The following is an 18,114-nucleotide window of genomic DNA, read 5'->3' on the forward strand; positions in this document are numbered from 1 at the left end:
CAAATTATTAAAAAGAAATTGACAGATGTATTCATTAGTGTGGTTTCTATCTGTACCACAATATGGAGCAATTCACGATCAGAGCAGCATCTGCGACAGGTTACCTAAAACCTGATAAGGAGACATCTGCAAACCAATGACTAGGTACAATTATTTGATAACTGAAATACAAAGAGCGCTCACTATCAATTCATCTATTTCTGAAATGGACAGATCATGCCACAACCAAAATCAAACATAGCTGAAAGAAATTGTTACTGCTGTGATGAGCTTTCCAAAATACCCCACAAGCAAAGAAAACCATTGAGGAAGACATCCCAGAACAAATTAGCAGTTCACGAGGTTAACTGTTATGTTATTATGTTATTGCTGTTCTCTTCCACTGCTTACACTGTAATCCTTTTATAGGACCTTTTCTTTATTTTTACATAAAAATCTACAGAAAGTTGGAAAAAAGTGTGACTTAAGTGGTAATATTTACTAACTTACCACAAGTCTTCTGAAAAAGGAATATAAACGTTTTATTATAAACCCATGTTAAATGCTACAGACTAATATTCTACGTGCTACTGACTTCAGAAAAAAACAATACGTGTAACATGTTTAAAATGAAATACTAGCAAAAGCAATGGACACAGGACCTGAATTCAAATACTAACAACTGCCACTTACTTGGGCAAGTAACTTACCTCTCCCATGAATGTAAAAAGAAATAACACACCTACCTCATAAGGAAGTTGCTAAGATTAAATGAGGTAACGTCATTTTTACTATATGGTCATTCACGTGTTATCACCATGGTGCCAATTTTACACGTGAAATCAAGGATCAGAAAATTCTAGTGTTGGGGCGCCTGGGTGGCTCAGTTGGTTAAGCATCCAACTCTTGATTTCAATTCAGGTCATGATCCCAGGGTCATAGGATCGAGCCCCATATCATACTCTTTGCTGACAGCATGGAGCCTGTTTGGGATTCTCTCTCTCTCTCTGCCCCTCCCCTCTTCATATGTACTCTCTCTCAAAATAAAAGAAATAAACTCTAAAAAAAAAAAAAAAAAAGAAAGAAAGAAAGAAAGAAAGGAATTTCGAGTGTGTTATCCAAGGTAAATAAGTAAATGATACCTCTAGAAAGTATTCTAACTTTGCTTTAAAAGAGAATTCTACAATTTTTGGCATCTGCTGACCTTTTAGTGAAAGTTTAGCTGGGATTAACAATTTAAAGCAACTGGCTGAAGGGCCCCTCCCTGGCTGGCTATATCAGTGGAGCATGTGTCTCTTGATCTCAGAGTCATGAGATCAAGCCCCACATTGGGGAGTAGAGATCATATAAAAAAATAAAATCTTTGAAAAGTTCATCAGAACTTTCAAATAATGAAAATGCAACAACATCAATGGGAAAAAAAAAAACAATTTTTTACTGGACGAAGAGGATAGTTTGCAATCTTCCAATATGGTAACCTAATTATACCCATCTCTATAACTGACATTAAGGTTCCAGATCAGGTTAATTTCCCTTTTCACTATAGTTCTGCTCACTCTGGCCACAAACTGAAAATTATGACTGCGAGTATCTCACATCTATCAAATAGGTGATAATTGCATCAGATATGACCCAAGAGTTATCCATGGTTTCTCATCAAAGATAATTTTTAGCACCGTTTCAAACACTAAGTTTACATATGTACGTTTCATACTCAAACTCTGGAAGGCTGGAGTAAATTTAACGTAAAGTTAATGTAAAGTTAATGTAAAGTTCACTTACGTAAAATTTAATGTAAAGTTAAATTTAAAGTTAACTTTCTAATTCAAGTTTACAGTTTCAATTTAAGAGTGGTGAATGGATTTCTTACTAACTCTGGCTGCACTCAAATTTGAAAACTATTTCATCAAGTTCAATTACAACATTTGGATACAGTTGTAAAATACAACATCAATTTCATTCTTTATCAAATTAAAGAAAGTGACCAAGTGTTAAGAAATTCATATTCTCAGTGGTAAGGCTTATTGGTTTTAGGAAATCTTGACACTTTATTCTCAACAGTTAGTTGGTGTTGTTTGAAGCATAAGCTTCAGACTATCAAGATCCTAAATACAGCATTGAGATGTAGGACTTATAAAATCATAAAAAATGTTCTCTCCTTCTATACTTCAAAAAGTTGGGTGAGAATTTGGTCCTCTCACAGCTAGAGTACTACAGAAAGGAAGAACAGCCCATTTTCCTTTCCACAGAGGATGCTGAAAATTTGCATCCTGGCCATTTTTGACCTTATTCAAAATTTTCACAAATATCTCCAACACTGGAGCCATCTAAGACAACACACCTACAATTAACTGAAAAAGCAGCATGTGAATTACCATTCAGGCACAAGTTCTTTCATTCGTTAATAGCACCACTCCTGGCAACACAAATTGCTGGTTCCCTGTCAATACTGGGGTTGTATCATTGCTCTTAAAATGATTATTAATAAAAGAATTTCTTTTCCTTTAGCTTGAAATTGCTCTTTTAAACAAACACATAATCAAGTTCTTCTTCTACTCAAATTGTATGTATGCCAAGAGCAGATTCGTATTCTACAAATTTTCATGTAAATGCAAGGCACACATAACATCTGATGACAGCCACACACAGAAGCGATTCCTCTTTCACTATGTCCGCCATTGTGCCGTTAGCAGTACGTGATTTTACTAGAGGCACTGATAAAGGAAGTTTGGCAATTGCTCACTTGGCTTTCTCTCAGAGGGTTATTTCACTCTTTATGCCTGGTTTTACAAATTTCCTAGGAATGATATAACTAACTCCTGTACCTGGTGCTGCTGTGAAGGGCGCAGCTGTGAAGGCTGCTGCTGTGCTTTTTATCTCTTTTCTGCATTTCTAATGACACAATTCAACAAGTTTACTGATCAAGTCATTCTGGAATAACCTGTTTAATTTACTACTATACTTTCTTGAAAAATAACACAAATATTTGAATAGGAACATTCTATGAACAAGTTTCATGGTATCAAATGAAGAGAGAACTCAGGACGGATCAGTGGAATATCATTTCAGTGGTTGTCACTGGTTTTTCATCTCCTTTCTCTTGTAATACCTTCAAAGGTATCACAAAGACTTACTTCTCCAAGGATATATACATGAATAATTTATATTGAAGCTGCTTTCAGTTCACTGTCCAAGTTTACTTGCATTCTCATTTTCATTACTTTTATGTTTCTTCTTTTTTATTCTTTAATGTTTTTATTTATTTACTTACTTATTTTTTGAGAGAGAGATAGAGTGAGTGGGGAAGGGGCAGAGAGAGGGAGGTACAGAATGGGAAGCAGGCTCCAGGCTCTGTGCTGTCAGCCACAGAGCCTGATGCAGGGCCCGAACTCAAGAGCCAGGAGATCATGACCTGAGCTGAAGTCAGCTGGTCATCCGACTGAGCCACCCAGGGACCCCTTCATTACTTTTATGTTTCAAAGAACACTGATCCCTTTATATTAACTTAGGGAAATAAGAACACAACAGAAACAATTAGCAAAAGATGTTAACTGACTGTTAACAGAATGCCAGTAAAGAAAAGCCAATCAAAATAGTCTTTGTGCTTCAAACATAACCTTTAAGTCCATAATAACTATTTAAGAAACAGTGATGTGGATAATTAAAGATAAAAATCTGAGAGTAAATTCCATTACAAGACAGGACACACTAACACAGCATCATAGGATCAGATGTGATCATTTTTAATATATAAGTATGTAAAAAACTAACAAGGATTTTTAATTTTTGCCACATATGGCAATGAACTTAAGCCAAGAAAAAGAATTAAAACAAAACATTTATAGCTCTTACTATGTTTTAGGCACTATTCTGAGCACTTCACATATAACTCTGAGATGAAAGGTTATTCCTCCTAAGACTCCTCCTTCACCTGAAACAAATTCTGACATAAAGCCTAATAAATTCAATACTGTGCATGTGTGTGCGTGCACATGTAAATCTGATTGAAAAAGTTGCCACAACCTTCCAAAGGGCTATTAGATAATACCAAATTTTATTTAAAATTTTCTTTAATTTTAGAGATAGAACGCAAGTGGGATAAAGGGCAGAAGGAGAGAGAGGGAGAGAGAGACAGAGACAGAGAGAGAGAGAGAGAGAGAGGGAGAGGGAGAGGGAGAGACAGAGACAGCGATAGCGACAGAGACAGAGACAGCGACAGCGACAGAGAGAGAGAATCCTTAACCAGGCTCCACGCTCAGGATGGAGCCCAACGCAGAGCTCGATTTCAAGACTCTGGGATCATGACCTGAGCTGAAATCAAGAGTCAGATGCTCAACCAACCGAGCCACCCAAATGACCCTGAAATTATTTTAATTTTATTCCAGTATAGTTAACACACAGTGTTATATTAGTTTTAGGTGTACAATATAGTGATTCAAGAATCCTATATATTACTCAGTGCTCATCATGATCTACTCTTCATCTTTTTCCCCCTCTCTCACTCATCCCCCCCACCAACCTCCCCTCTGGTAACCTCTGTTCTCTATAGTAAAGAGTTGGGGATTTTTGCTTTGTCTTTTTTCTTTCTTTTTCCCTTTGTTTCTTAAATTCCACATGAATTCTTGTCTTTCTCTGACTTATTTCACTATTCATTCTGCTCTCTAACTCCACTAGTGTTGTTGCAAATGACAAGATTTCATTCTTTTTATGGCTAAATAATACTCCACTATACATATACACCACATCTTCTTTATCCATTCATCCATCAATGGACGCTTGGGCTATTTACAGAATTTAGCTATTGTAAATAATGCTGAGGGGCACCTGGGTGGCAAAGCTTCTGACTTCGGCTCAGGTCACGACCCCACAGTTCTTGAGTTTGAGCCCTGCGGCAGGCTCTGTGCTGATAGCTCCGAACCTGGAGCCTGCTTCGGATTCTGTCTCTCTCTCTGCCCCTAACCCACTCACACGGTCGCTCTCTCTCAAAAATAAACAAACGTTAAAAACAGCAATGCTGCAACAAACCTAAGTGTGCCTATATATACTTTTAGAAAGAAGGAAAAAGATAATCCCAAGCAGTGCAGAGCCCAATGCGGGGCTCAATCCCAGGAACCATGAGATCATGACCCAAGCTGAAATCAAAAGTCAGAGGCTTAACTGATTGAGCCACCCAGGCATCCTCTTACCACATTTTAAATAAGCTTATCCGTTTGACACACAGTTCCATTTCAAGGAAAAGATATATTCATAAGGGCAAAAAAAAAAGTGGGGGGGAACATGCTAAATTTCTATGTTTTTCTAATGAATAAGTATGTTATAGTCAGTAATGAGAGAATATAAATGCAGCCTACTTATATAGTTATGTTTGATATATAAAATAGAACATGTTCATAAATGTATAAAGATAAGATGTCTTCCTAAGCAAACTTAGTTTAGCATCAGCTGCTTCTGAGGAATGGGAGTTGGAAGGAAAGTATAGGATAAAACCTGTGGTTTTATTTTATATAATTCTGTATTACCTGTTTTTCGTTTTTCAAGAATCAAAAGAATTGATTACTTTTATAATAATTACATAATGAAAATAACCTCTATCCTTCACATTCCTCTTCACATCACAGAAAAAAACAAAGCAAAGCAGAAAATACAGTAGGAATTCTGTATTTTGAAAGTTCTATATATTTTTGGAACACAAAATGTCGTCTCATAAATCACAATTAAAACTAAGGCAACAATATTTATTGAAATCTAGCACAAAGGAGCCACTATATATAGCTATGGGCTATGTACATAAATGAGGGTGAAGATATACTGTTGCGGGCTTTTTAACCTTCAAGAACTTCCCAATTTAACCAATAAAAGATAGAGATATAAAACAATTTATTCAGCCATAGGCTATAATCTTTTACACTCATTAAAATAGATATAGAGCGGGGCACCTGGGTGGCTCAGTCGGTTAAGCGGCCGACTTCGGCTCAGGTCATGATCTCGCGGTCTGTGAGTTCGAGCCCCGCATCGGGCTCTGTGCTGAGAGCTCAGAACCTGGAGCCTGTTTCAGATACTGTGTCTCCCTCTCTCTCTGACCCTCCCCCATTCATGCTCTGTCTCTCTGTCTCAAAAATAAATAAACGTTAAAAAAAAAAATTAAAAAAAAAAAGATATAGAGCAACGTTTAATGATATGGAATGAATGGTACCAAGAATGTTGAAAGTAGCACACATATGGATAGAAGGTACTGGTAGCATTTCAAATCAGTAGGAAAATGCCCAGAATTACTTAATAAATTGTGTGGGGAAAAAGATGAATATATACCATCAGCTCATAGCACCAAAAAAATTCCATATTAATTTAAAATGTTGGAACGTAGGGGCTCCTGGGTGGCTCAGTCAGTTGGGTCTCCGATTTCAGCTCAGGTCACGATCTCGCAGTTTGTGGGTTCAGGCCCCATGTAGGGCTCTGTCCTGACAGCTCAGAACCTGGAACCTGTTTCGGATTCTGTGTCTCCTTTTCTCTCTCTCTCTGCCCCTCCCCCGCTTGTGCTCGTGCTCTTTCACTCTCTCTCTCCTCTCTCAAAATTAAATAATTTTTTAAAAATAGAAGTAAAAAATAAAATGTTGGAATGTAAAATATTAAACTATATAAGTGCTAGAGACAAATCTTTTTGTATCATTCAGAGCTGGGAATACTTTTTAAAATCTGAATAAAAAGACTACCTACAGCTACACCAATAATTTACTTAAAACAGACAATTGCTGGGGCGCCTGAGTGGCTCAGTTGGTTAAGCGCCCAACTTCGGCTCAGGCCACAATCTCCCATCTCACGAGTTCAAGTCGCGCACCGGGCTCTGTGCTGACAGCTCAGAACCCAGAGCCTGCCTCAGATTCTGTGTGTCCCTCTCTCTCTCTCAAAAATAAATGAACACTAAAAACATTTTAATGAATAAAATAAACGTACAGCAATGCTAATTATATGCACATTGTACAGAAGATCCATAGGACTTTTTCATCTTGCAAAACTGGAACTCTATAACCACTACTTCCATTTAAGTGTTATTTATACACATTTAGTCACTTAGAATTTAAACTTAAACAGCCAGATATGACTAGTTGATACCATACTGCACAACACAGGTGTAGAAAGCTGTTAATTCCAAAATCTTACTCTTCTCGTGTCTAACGTTGTATGTTTACAAACGTCCATAACTCTGTTTTCACAGAAGTGAAATAACATCCAACAAACAAGAACACAATATAAAACACTGGAAAAAGAAGAAGAGACCCATACACAGTCTTAAGCATATTACTGGTTTTCCTCAGCTAAATAAAGGCTGAAGTTCTTTGCCACAGATTCTCAGGGTGGACTGCTGATCCCTGGGCATCCCTGAGACCTTAATTAGAGGGTCCGTGAGGTAAAATCCTTTCCTCATATTAATGCTAAGGTATTATTAGCCTGTGCTAATGACACAAAAAAACAAGGTGGGTAAAACTACTGGTGTGTTAGTAAACGTCAAGGAAAATTGCAATCTTGCTCTCTTCACTTCCACATTCACTATGCACTCATTTAAAGAAATAAAGTCAGTACTTAATGTCATTTACAAGAACGAAAAAGTTATGAATTTTTATTTTCAGATTTATAAATTCACATGGAGTTTGAAAAATACAGAAAGTTTCCCTACACATGCTCTTTACCTAGTTTTCTGTAATAGCAACAAATACCTACAGTACAAATCTATAAAAATGGCATTGGAATAACCCGTCAACCTTCTTCATAATTCACCACTTTTTTGTACATACACATTTTTTGTGTGTATTTAGTTCTTGGTAATTTTGCCACACGTATAGATTTGTGTCACCACCACTACAGACACAATACAGGAAAGTTCTTTACAAAGATCCCTCAGACTGCCCCATAGTAGCCACAGGCACATTCTTGCCTTCTTCCTTCTTCCCTCACCTCTCATGCACCTAACTCACAGTAACCACAAATCTATTCTCCATCTCTATAATCTGGTCATGTATAGATGTTAGAAAACTGGAACCATATGATAAAAAAGCTTCAGCACATGTCATTATAATACTTGGTGTGACTAAACAAGATGAGAAATAAAGCACTTCCAGAGCATACCAAAGTAAGATGGTTCTATTAAGAAACGGCACTTACTCCACTGCTTGCGTTACAAGCTGAACTACACGCAACACCATCTTACTTGAAAGAATAAATAACAGACAAGTATGCTTGTGAAGACTTTGGTACGTGGCAGACAGTTTATTAAAAATGAACAAAACGAGTCTGTCACAACAAGGAAAATGAAAAGGATTTGTTACCAATAATAAAGTTAAAGTCAAGAAATAAAAATTAGACTACTGAAAATATGTATCTGTCACCATGAGCTTGGCGCCTCCCAATGTGTAAGACTTTATAAGGAGAATGTGATTTTTTAGACTAATACAAATTATGTGTATAACTCAGTGAAGCAATATTTTTCAAATGACCAATATGTGATGCTACAAAATCATATAATACTAAATAATTAATTCAAGTTCAAGACAGACCAGCAGGTTTTAACATACCAGAGTACCAAAAGTTCAATAATATGGATTCAGATTCAACAATGTAACTAATGTTTAAGAAATTACCATTTACTGAGTATAACACAGCATCAAAGGATTATCACACATTTCTGAAAAAACATGCATAAAATGTCTCCCTTTCCCAACTACACACCTGTGTAATACTGTATTTTCTTTATACTTCAGCTAATATATTGCAACAAGTAGAGCGCAGAACCACATATGAGATTCCACCTCACTTCTTTTTTTTTCCTTGAAAACAATATTTTATTTTATTTTCAATATATGAAGTTTATTGTCAAATTGGCTTCCATACAACACCCAGTGCTCATCCCAAAAGGTGCCCTCCTCAATACCCATCACCCACCCTCCCCTCCCTCCCACCCCCCCATCAACCCTCAGTTTGTTCTCAGTTTTTAAGAGTCTCTTATGCTTTGGCTCTCTTCCACTCTAACCTCTTTTTTTTCTTTTTCCCTTCCCCTCCCCCATCCATGAGTTTCTGTTAAGTTTCTCAGGATCCGCATGAGAGTGAAACCATATGGTATCTGTCTTTCTCTGTATGGCTTATTTCACTTAGCGTAACACTCTCCAGTTCCATCCATGTTGCTACAAAGGGCCATATTTCATTCTTTCTCATTGCCACGTAGTACTCCATTGTGTATATAAACCACAATTTTTTTATCCATTCATCAGTTGATGGACATTTAGGCTCTTTCCATAATTTGGCTACTGTTGAGAGTGCTGCTATGAACATTAGGGTACAAGTGCCCCTATGCATCGGTACTCCTGTATCCCTTGGGTAAATTCCTAGCAGTGCTATTGCTGGGTCATAGGGTAGGTGTATTTTTAATTTTTTGAGGAACCTCCACACTGTTTTCCAGAGTGGCTGCACCAATTTGCATTCCCACCAACAGTGCAAGAGGGTTCCCGTTTCTCCACATCCTCTCCAGCATCTATAGTCTCCTGATTTGTTCATTTTGGCCACTCTGACTGGTGTGAGGTGATATCTGAGTGTGGTTTTGATTTGTTATTTCCCTGATGAGGAGCGACGTTAAGCATCTTTTCATGTGCCTGTTGGCCATCCGGATGTCTTCCTTAGAGAAGTGTCTATTCATGTTTTCTGCCCATTTCTTCACTGGGTTATTTGTTTTTCGGGTGGAGATTCCACCTCGCTTCTATTAAGCCAGGTATTACAAAGATTTGCAAAACTGTAAATAATACAACTTTTCTCATCAATATTTTTGTCTTAGAAAATATTTGCACATAAAAACATATTATTGATCTCCACAATAAGTGAACTTTATTTTTATGTTAAAGTAAATACTTTTAAACTCCTCAGTTTTAACTTCTAACATTGCAAATATTAATAGATGAAACATGAAAAAAATACTGCAAATCCCAAAGAGTTATTTAAGAGTATAAAGAGGCCCTGAACCAAAACATTTGAAAACACTGACCTAGATTAAGGCTAAAGTTATTACTTGGCAATCAAAAAGAATGAAATTTTGCCATTTGCAACTACGTGGATGGTACTAGAGGGTATTATGCTAAGTGAAATTAGTCAGAGAAAGTCAAATATCATATGACATCACTCATATGAGGACTTTGACAGATAACAGATAACAGGACAGAACATATGAACACAAGGGAAGGGAAGCAAAAATAATATAAAAACAGGGAGGGGGAAAAAACATAAGAGACTCTTAAATATGGAGAACAAACAGAGGGTTGCTGGAGGGGTTGTGGGAGTGGGGACGGGCTAAATGGGTAAGGGGCACTAAGGAATCTACTACTGAAATCATTGCTGCACTATATGCTAATTGGGATGTAAATTTAAAAAATTAAATTAAATTAAAAAAAAAAAGACTAAAGTTGACAGTGGTCCTCCTCTTGCTATGAAAATATTAAACACATACTCCATTTCCCTATCCTTAAGTTTTTCCTAAAAACAAAAACAAAAAAACCAACAACAAAAAAACACTTGCCATTCCTGATGACTGCGGAACAGTTTTTTACTCTCTCATATCTCCACAAGCATTTTACTGTGAACCTAAAATAATTGATCATCCACTGTTTCCAGGCACCTTCAATCTTGTGAGAACTGTGTTCCTTGGCTCTACACAACCACACTCAAAAGGATAGGAAATGGAGTGGTGTTTTTGCCTGCCCTTTACCAAACCCCTCCCTTGGCATGGCACAGTCTGGAGGAAGCCACCCAACTGCCAGTTTCTCCCTTGGGACAGAGAGAAAGAATGGAACTTGCTCATAACGTTCTGACTTGGCTTACCTAGCGGTTGCCTACGAAACTGGTTTCTATCTCGCCATACTCAGAGCACTGATGGGAACAGTGGCATAGTGTCAATATCAGGTTGGAGTCCCGCAGAAAGCAGTCACACTAGCTGAGCTGAGAACTGCAGGGAAACTTCAGACCTGTAGGCATTGGGGGCAGGAGATACCAGGCAGAGAAGACCCTTCAGGAATTTACAACATTTAATAGTAGCCATGGATATAGTAGAACTGGAGGGAAACCACACACACAGGCCCAAGGAAGATGTATGAACAGAAAATGCCTGTGAAGATCTTTAAGCCTTCACACTGGACTGGTGAGTGACGGCCTTCCCCTGCAAGGACCCAGGCGGCAAATACTAGGAGGTGTGGCCGTTTTTCAAATGTTCAATTTATAAGGCATACACATAAACAGGGGAATACTGCGCATTCAAATGAATAAATCTCTAGAAACCAACCTTAAAGAAACATAGACTTTGGAGTTACTTAAAACAGTCTTGAATAGGCTCAATAGAATGAAGGAAAACACAGAGACCTAAGAAAACCAGGAAAACAATACATAAACAAAATGAGAGCATCAACAAAGAGAAATTGTAAAAAAGAATCACAATCTGGGGTAGAAAAACCCAATAACTGAATTTTTAAAATTCACTAAAGGGATTCAATAGCAGACTTAAATAGGCAGAATAAAGAATCAGTGACCTTGAACAGAGGACCTTTGAAATTACTAAGTGTGGGAAGGGTGAGGGGGCAGGGAGGAGGAAGAGGAGGAGAAAAGTAAAGAGAACCTAAGGAACCTATTGAAAAAAATCAATAGGGAGAAAAGTGAAACGGGCAGAAACCATATTTGAAAAAATAATGGCTGAAAATATCCTAAATGCAAAGAAAGACAAGGACATAAAAATACAGGAAGCTCAATAAACTCCAAATGAGACACATTATATAATGAAACCGTTGAAAGAAAAAACCTACCAGATGAAAATTCTACGTCCCTCAAAAATGTCCTTCAAAAATAAGAGAAATTTACAGATGAACAAAAGCTGGGAAAGTTCATTACAAGACTTGTCCCACAAGAAATGTTAAAGGGAGTCCTTAAAGTGGAAACAAAAGAAATACTAGGCAGTAACTGGAAGCCACAGGAAAAAATAGAGTTCTCTAGTAAAGTTAAATTCACGGGCAAATATAAATACCTATATTATTGTTCTTCTGCCTCATAACTCTATATTACTTTATAAGATTTAAAAGACAAAAGCATAAAACTAATTATAAATCTGTTAATGGATACACAATATAGAAAGATGTTATCTGTGTCACCAATAACAGAAAAACGGGAGGAGGCAGAGGTGTAAAGAAGTAGAATATTTGTAATTTGTTTGTAAGTTAAGTTGTATCGGTTTAAAATAGATTGCTGTAACCTAAGATGTTACATATAATTCCCATGGTAATCAGAGAGAAAATATCTACAGAATTTACACAATAAGGAAATGAGAAGGGAATCAAAACATGACACTACAAAAACTCAACTAGAAAGACAGCAAGGGGAAAATGATTTGAAAAAATAATAAGAGTTATGTCATAAAGAAAATTTTAAATGGGGCGCCTGGCTGGCTCAGCTGTAGAGCATACCACTCTTGATCCCAGGGTTGTAAATTCAAGCCCCATGCTGGGTATAGAAATTACCTAAAAATACAATCTTAAAAACAACCAACCAACCAAACAAAATGGCAACGTGATTCTTCTCCTACCAGTAATTACTTTAAATATAAGTGGATTAAACTCTTCAATCAGAAGACAGGTTTGGGGGGGACCTTGGTGGCTCAGTTGGCTAACCATATTGTGGTTTGTGATTTTGAGCCCACATTGGCTCTCTGCTGTCAGCATGGAGCTGGCTTAGGATCTCTCCCTCTCTCTCTGCCCCTCCTCCTTCTATAGAAGATTCCCTTTAGACCTAAGAACACATATAGATTGAAAGTGAAAAGAGGAAAAACTATTCCATGCAAGTAACAACCAAATGAGAGCAGATGTGGCTACACTAATATCATACAAAATACACTTTAATTCAAAAATTGTTACAGGTTGTGATGAGCACCAGGTGATGTATGGAAGTGTTGAATCACTATATTGTACACTTGAAATTAATAGAACATTGTATGTTACCTCTACTGAAGTTAAAATTTTTAGAAAATTTGAAAAATTGTTATAAGACATAAAGAACATTATAATGAGGCAATGCCAAAATATAACACTTATAAACACACATGCACAAGTATATCATAACTCCTAAATTAATGAAGCAACTAGTGACAGAATTAAAGGGAGAAATAGTTCTGTAATAGGAGATTTTAACACCCCATTTTCAATAACTGACAGAACAACCAGACAGAAGATCAATAAGGAATACAGGACTTACTTTTACAAACCAACTGGACCTAAAAGACATACAAAACGCACCATCCAACAATAGCAGAATAAATATTCTTCTGAAGTACACATGGAACATTCTCCAAGACAAACCATAAGTTTGGCCACAAAACAAGTCTCCATGAATTCTGAAAACTATTTTTCCAGATTACAATGGAATAAAACTGGAAATCAATAGCAGATGGAAAATACACAAAGATATGAAAATTAAACAGCACACTCTCCAACAACCAATGGGTCAAAGAAAAAAAATCACAAAGGAAATTAGAAAATATCTTAAAACAAATGAAAAAGACAACATATCAAAACAGAATACAACAAAAACGGCACTGAAAGAAATTTATTTACCTGTTTACATTTAAAAAAAAAATAAAAAAGATCTCAAATCAACAAGTTAACTTTAACTAGAAAAAGAAAACACAGGGGCCCCTGGGTGGCCCAGTAGGTTGAGCATCTGACTTTGGCTCAGGTCATGATTTCATAGTCCGTGAGTTCGAGCCCCGCGTCGGGCTCTGTGCTTCAAGCTCAGAGTCTGGCACCTGCTTTGGATTCTGTGTCTCCCCCTCTCTGCCCCTCACCTGCTTGCACTCTCTTTCTCAAAAATAAATAAACATTTAAAAAAACTTTCTGTAACACAACAAGACACAATGCCTTTCCTCTGTTTCAGTGAAGGAAAAAAAACCCAAATTCTTACCTTTTATTTCCAAGGAAGGAGAGTAACAAGGAGAATCAGACCAAACCAAAATACAGATCTTCCTACCTCCCAAAGCGAGAGGTATTATTAGAAAATAAAAACAGCCCCATGTCCCTGGACATTGAGAAACACTACAAGTGACTAAAGGAAACAGAAATAATTCCTCCACTACAGAGGCAAACATTGTGTCTGCACGGCAATCAGGTTCTGTGAAGTATCTATTGCAACTGCCAATATGACAGGAACTGGAAAACTACTTTCTCTTTCGCTAAATCTGAATTTATCTCCTGTGAAATAGATGAGCTCACTTGAAATCATTTTCTTATTTGTTCTTCAGAACATGCCCAAGCATCATGGCTTGTCCTTAGGTGTTCAAGCCCACTGAGAAACGACCAACTTGTTATTTATCTATTGGGATGAGGGCAGGTATGGGATCACACACATATGGCCAGTGAAACTGCTGGAATTACCTTCCAATGGTGTTCAAGTCAGGCCTAATTTACATGCCATAAATTAGAGGCTACCTATTCTATTATGCCATACCAGGCATATTAAATTTCTAGTGATTGTACCAAGTAAAGAGATGCCAAAATAGAAATCCTACTAAGTATTCTAACAGTGTAATACTGAAAATAAAAACTTAAATCCTCCCATGTTTACTTAATATTTTTTTTGAAACACAGAAAGTGCAATAATTGCTGAATACTCCAGTCATTTTTTCATCAACCGTAAAAAGGTTATGTATTTCCCACTTTATATAGAGCATCAAGCATCATTAAGTAATGTAATTTTACAGGCTCCTAGACCAATCAAATATTCCCACTCACTTAAACATTATTGTACATAGAAAGGTGGCATTTATTTCTTCTTCATGAATCCAGTTTCTTTTCCCTTTGGAAATAATCTCAGAGATGCAAGTTCATATGCTGCACAAATGATGTACCTCCAAGAGCAAGAACACTCAGATGTCAAAACGAATAAATTACAGTGACTCACTGCTTCCCAGACAAATGAGCAGATGATGATGATTAGATACACTGAGACTTCCAAGTGCTTTCTCCTTGAGAGCCAAGCATGTAAATAGGTACATGGGGCAATAATAACAACACTGACACACTGAACACCCCAATTACAGTATGTGATGGCACAAATCTTGAATACAGAGTGAGTAAAACAGGAAAATCAATGTGAAAAGAATTACCATCATAATTTAATATTAACATAAAATCCAGCAAATATATACCACACTAACATGTCCATCTGAAAAAGATACTTGCTATAACCTCACAAAAAGGAAAAAAAGTTCCTGTGTAAAACGCTAGCACATAGATACCTGAGGCACAGAAACTGTCCATCTATCTGTCCAGAATATAAGCTCAAATGCAATTGTGCAGAATTATTTTATGGATAATTAGAAGGCTTTCTTATTTTCCTAACCTTTTATTTAAGCTTTATACCAAAGCATTCATCTTTCAATGAAAGAACTGAAACAGCACTAGCCAACAATTTATTCAAAATTATCTATAAGTAAAAGCCCTTGCCATTGGGTCTGCATTATGATTTTTCTGTCTTATGATGCCAAATGCAGTAAGAAAACAAAAATCCCCATAAGCTATTTTTAGATCATCACAGAGCTGGTTAAGTAAACATTGTGCCTGCTGTGTAATGTGACTCCTCTCATACTTACTCTGCCGAGAATAAACAGACGTCATGCACTCTCAGTCACATGAGACAGGCGTAGAAAACAGCTGAGTCACCCACCAATAATCTTCCTGCTCCCAGGAACTCCATGGAAATTTCTGTCTTACCACAACACTTGGTGTCTTCTCCCATCCCCACTAATAAGTTACAGTTCCCTGATACGATAAAGCTCATTTTAGGAATCACATGGTCCTATCTCCACCGCAACCAACACACCAAGTGCTCCTGACAATACAAAAACAAAGACAGGCAAAAACAGGAGGCTAATTAGGCTAGCAAGCTTCAAATCAATTAGGTCAGGGCTATTTTGGAGAAAAACATGTCTCTCTAGGAGACCAGGGGGAGAAGGCAACGAACACTGCACAATCCATATAGCTTGTGCTTATGTTGAACTTGCCAACACATACCTTAGGTTTTCTTTTGGAAGCATCCTTAAATGAAGTATTTTAAGTTCTTGACTCTTCTTAAAAATAACAAGGCCTCAAGGGCAAAATTACTTCAGATTTTCTTTCCTCTGCCGATTCTAATTAGTAGTACCATCAATGGAAACCATTAAACACACAAAAGCATTTCACTCGAAATTGGAATGAAATAAATAAACCCTCAAACCATACATTATTTAAAATGTAGCAATTTGACAATTTTTTATTCAGCATCAATTGGAATCCCAGAAATAAAGGTAAAGGAGACATGGTTCCTATATTCAAGGAGTTTATAAGTTACCTAACTCAACTGTAAGAGAATATAGAAAACGTTATAAGGCGTGTGAATACCAGGTCAAGAAGCAAAGCAAAAACATTAATTCCTTCCCTGGAGAAGATTCCAGAGAGGCTTCACAGGTAACAGTTCCACAGTGGATGAATGGGTGAGGGCAATCAGCCACAGGAGGAAAAGGGGTACCATGCGGAGGCAAAACAATGAGTAGAACACAAGCATGAAGTCTTGGGAAAGCAGGGCTTATCTGCTGAACCCTGAAACAGGTCAATAATGCCAGAGCACAGTGGCAGGTGAGGCAGGAAGCCACAGAATTAGATTGGGCCAGACTGAAAAGATGTGTCAAGATAAGTAAGGATTTTACCTTGAAAGGAACCCCAGGAGTGGTATCATTGGATCTGTTAAATAAAAAGAACGATTGCAACAGTAACGAGTCCTCGAGAAGAGATCTGCGTCAGAGATACAAAACTACTGCAAGAGTCTACCTACGTACACGATGATTAAGAATCTGGCCTCGCACAAGGAATCAAGACAAAGGAGGCAGATTTGAGAGATAATTAGTACACTGAAATAGCATGACTTTCAGCAACTAGATATAAGAGGTAAGGAAGTTGACATTCTAAGATTTGAGGATGGGTAGCTAAGGATGCTTATAAAGCCAAAAATGACTGGGTCCCAGGCGACCCCTTGGACCTCACCTCATATCCCCTTACTCTCGAGGCACACTGTCCATATTTATTTCCCTCAAACACACCAAGGTTATTTTCACTTTATGTCTTTCTTTTCATTAGCGGTTTCCTCCCTCTTTCGATGAAAAAATGATGAAATTCAATTGTATTATGTTGAGTTTTAACTGTTGGAAGAAACCCTCAGGTACAAATGCATAGAGAGCAATTAGATACATACAGAGCAAAGTCATCTACAGAGAGGGATCTAGGAATCAGCAGAATAAAACCAACAAACAGTCCTTGCAAACAGAGGGGATGAGATCACCTAGGATAACACAAGACCAAATAACAGAAAACAACTTGAAATAAACATACTTGAAAGAGGAACTAAAAAGATAGAGCTTCTGAAAAGGTGGGACCTCTGCTCCCTTTACTGAGAGTCTATTTACTACCAGGCACATATCTAACTAATTATACACAACCTCTATGAAGTAAATGATTGTAAAAATAAGAAAAGGGGTACCTGGATGGCTCAGCAGGTGACTATAGTAGGGTTGTGAGTTCCAACCCCATACTGAGGGTAGAGTTGACCAAAAAAAGGTGGGGGGGCACCTGTGGGTCTCAGCTGGTTAAGTGTCAGACTTCAGCTCGGGTCATGATCTTCCAGTTTGACAGTTCAAGCCCCACATCGGGCTCTGTGCTGACAGCTCAGAGCCTAGAGCCTGGAGCCTGCTTCGGTTTCTGTGTCTCCCTCGCTCTCTGCCCCTCCCCCACTCAGGTTCTGTCTCTTTCCATCTCTCAAAAATGAATAAACATTAAATTTTTTTTTAAAAAAGAAGAAGAGGAAAAAGGAAAAGAGGTTCAGAGGAAATAAAGTAACTTGACCAAGGTCACATATATAAATGGCTAAATCAGAATGTGAATTTCATTCTGCAGACACCCATGAAGTATAAGGAAACAAACACAAGTGGTGAAACAAATATCAATTACAATAAAATTCAGAATAATGGTTACCTGTAGGGAGAAAGGAGAAGTACATGAGAGCTTCAAGCATACTGGTAACTGACTTCTTCAGGTAAGTGGT

The 18,114-nt window shown here is 37.4% G+C and overlaps 1 protein-coding gene across 22 annotated transcripts in view; it reads right to left on the minus strand.

Moving 5' to 3' along the window:
* EIF4G3 (eukaryotic translation initiation factor 4 gamma 3) overlaps positions 1-18,114 on the minus strand; it is a 309,641-nt gene that overhangs the window by 157,046 nt on the left and 134,481 nt on the right. The gene's annotated exons all lie outside the window — the stretch shown is intronic.

The sequence above is a fragment of the Acinonyx jubatus genome, chromosome C1 (assembly GCF_027475565.1).
Source record: "Acinonyx jubatus isolate Ajub_Pintada_27869175 chromosome C1, VMU_Ajub_asm_v1.0, whole genome shotgun sequence".
NCBI classification, from domain to species: Eukaryota; Metazoa; Chordata; class Mammalia; order Carnivora; family Felidae; genus Acinonyx; species Acinonyx jubatus.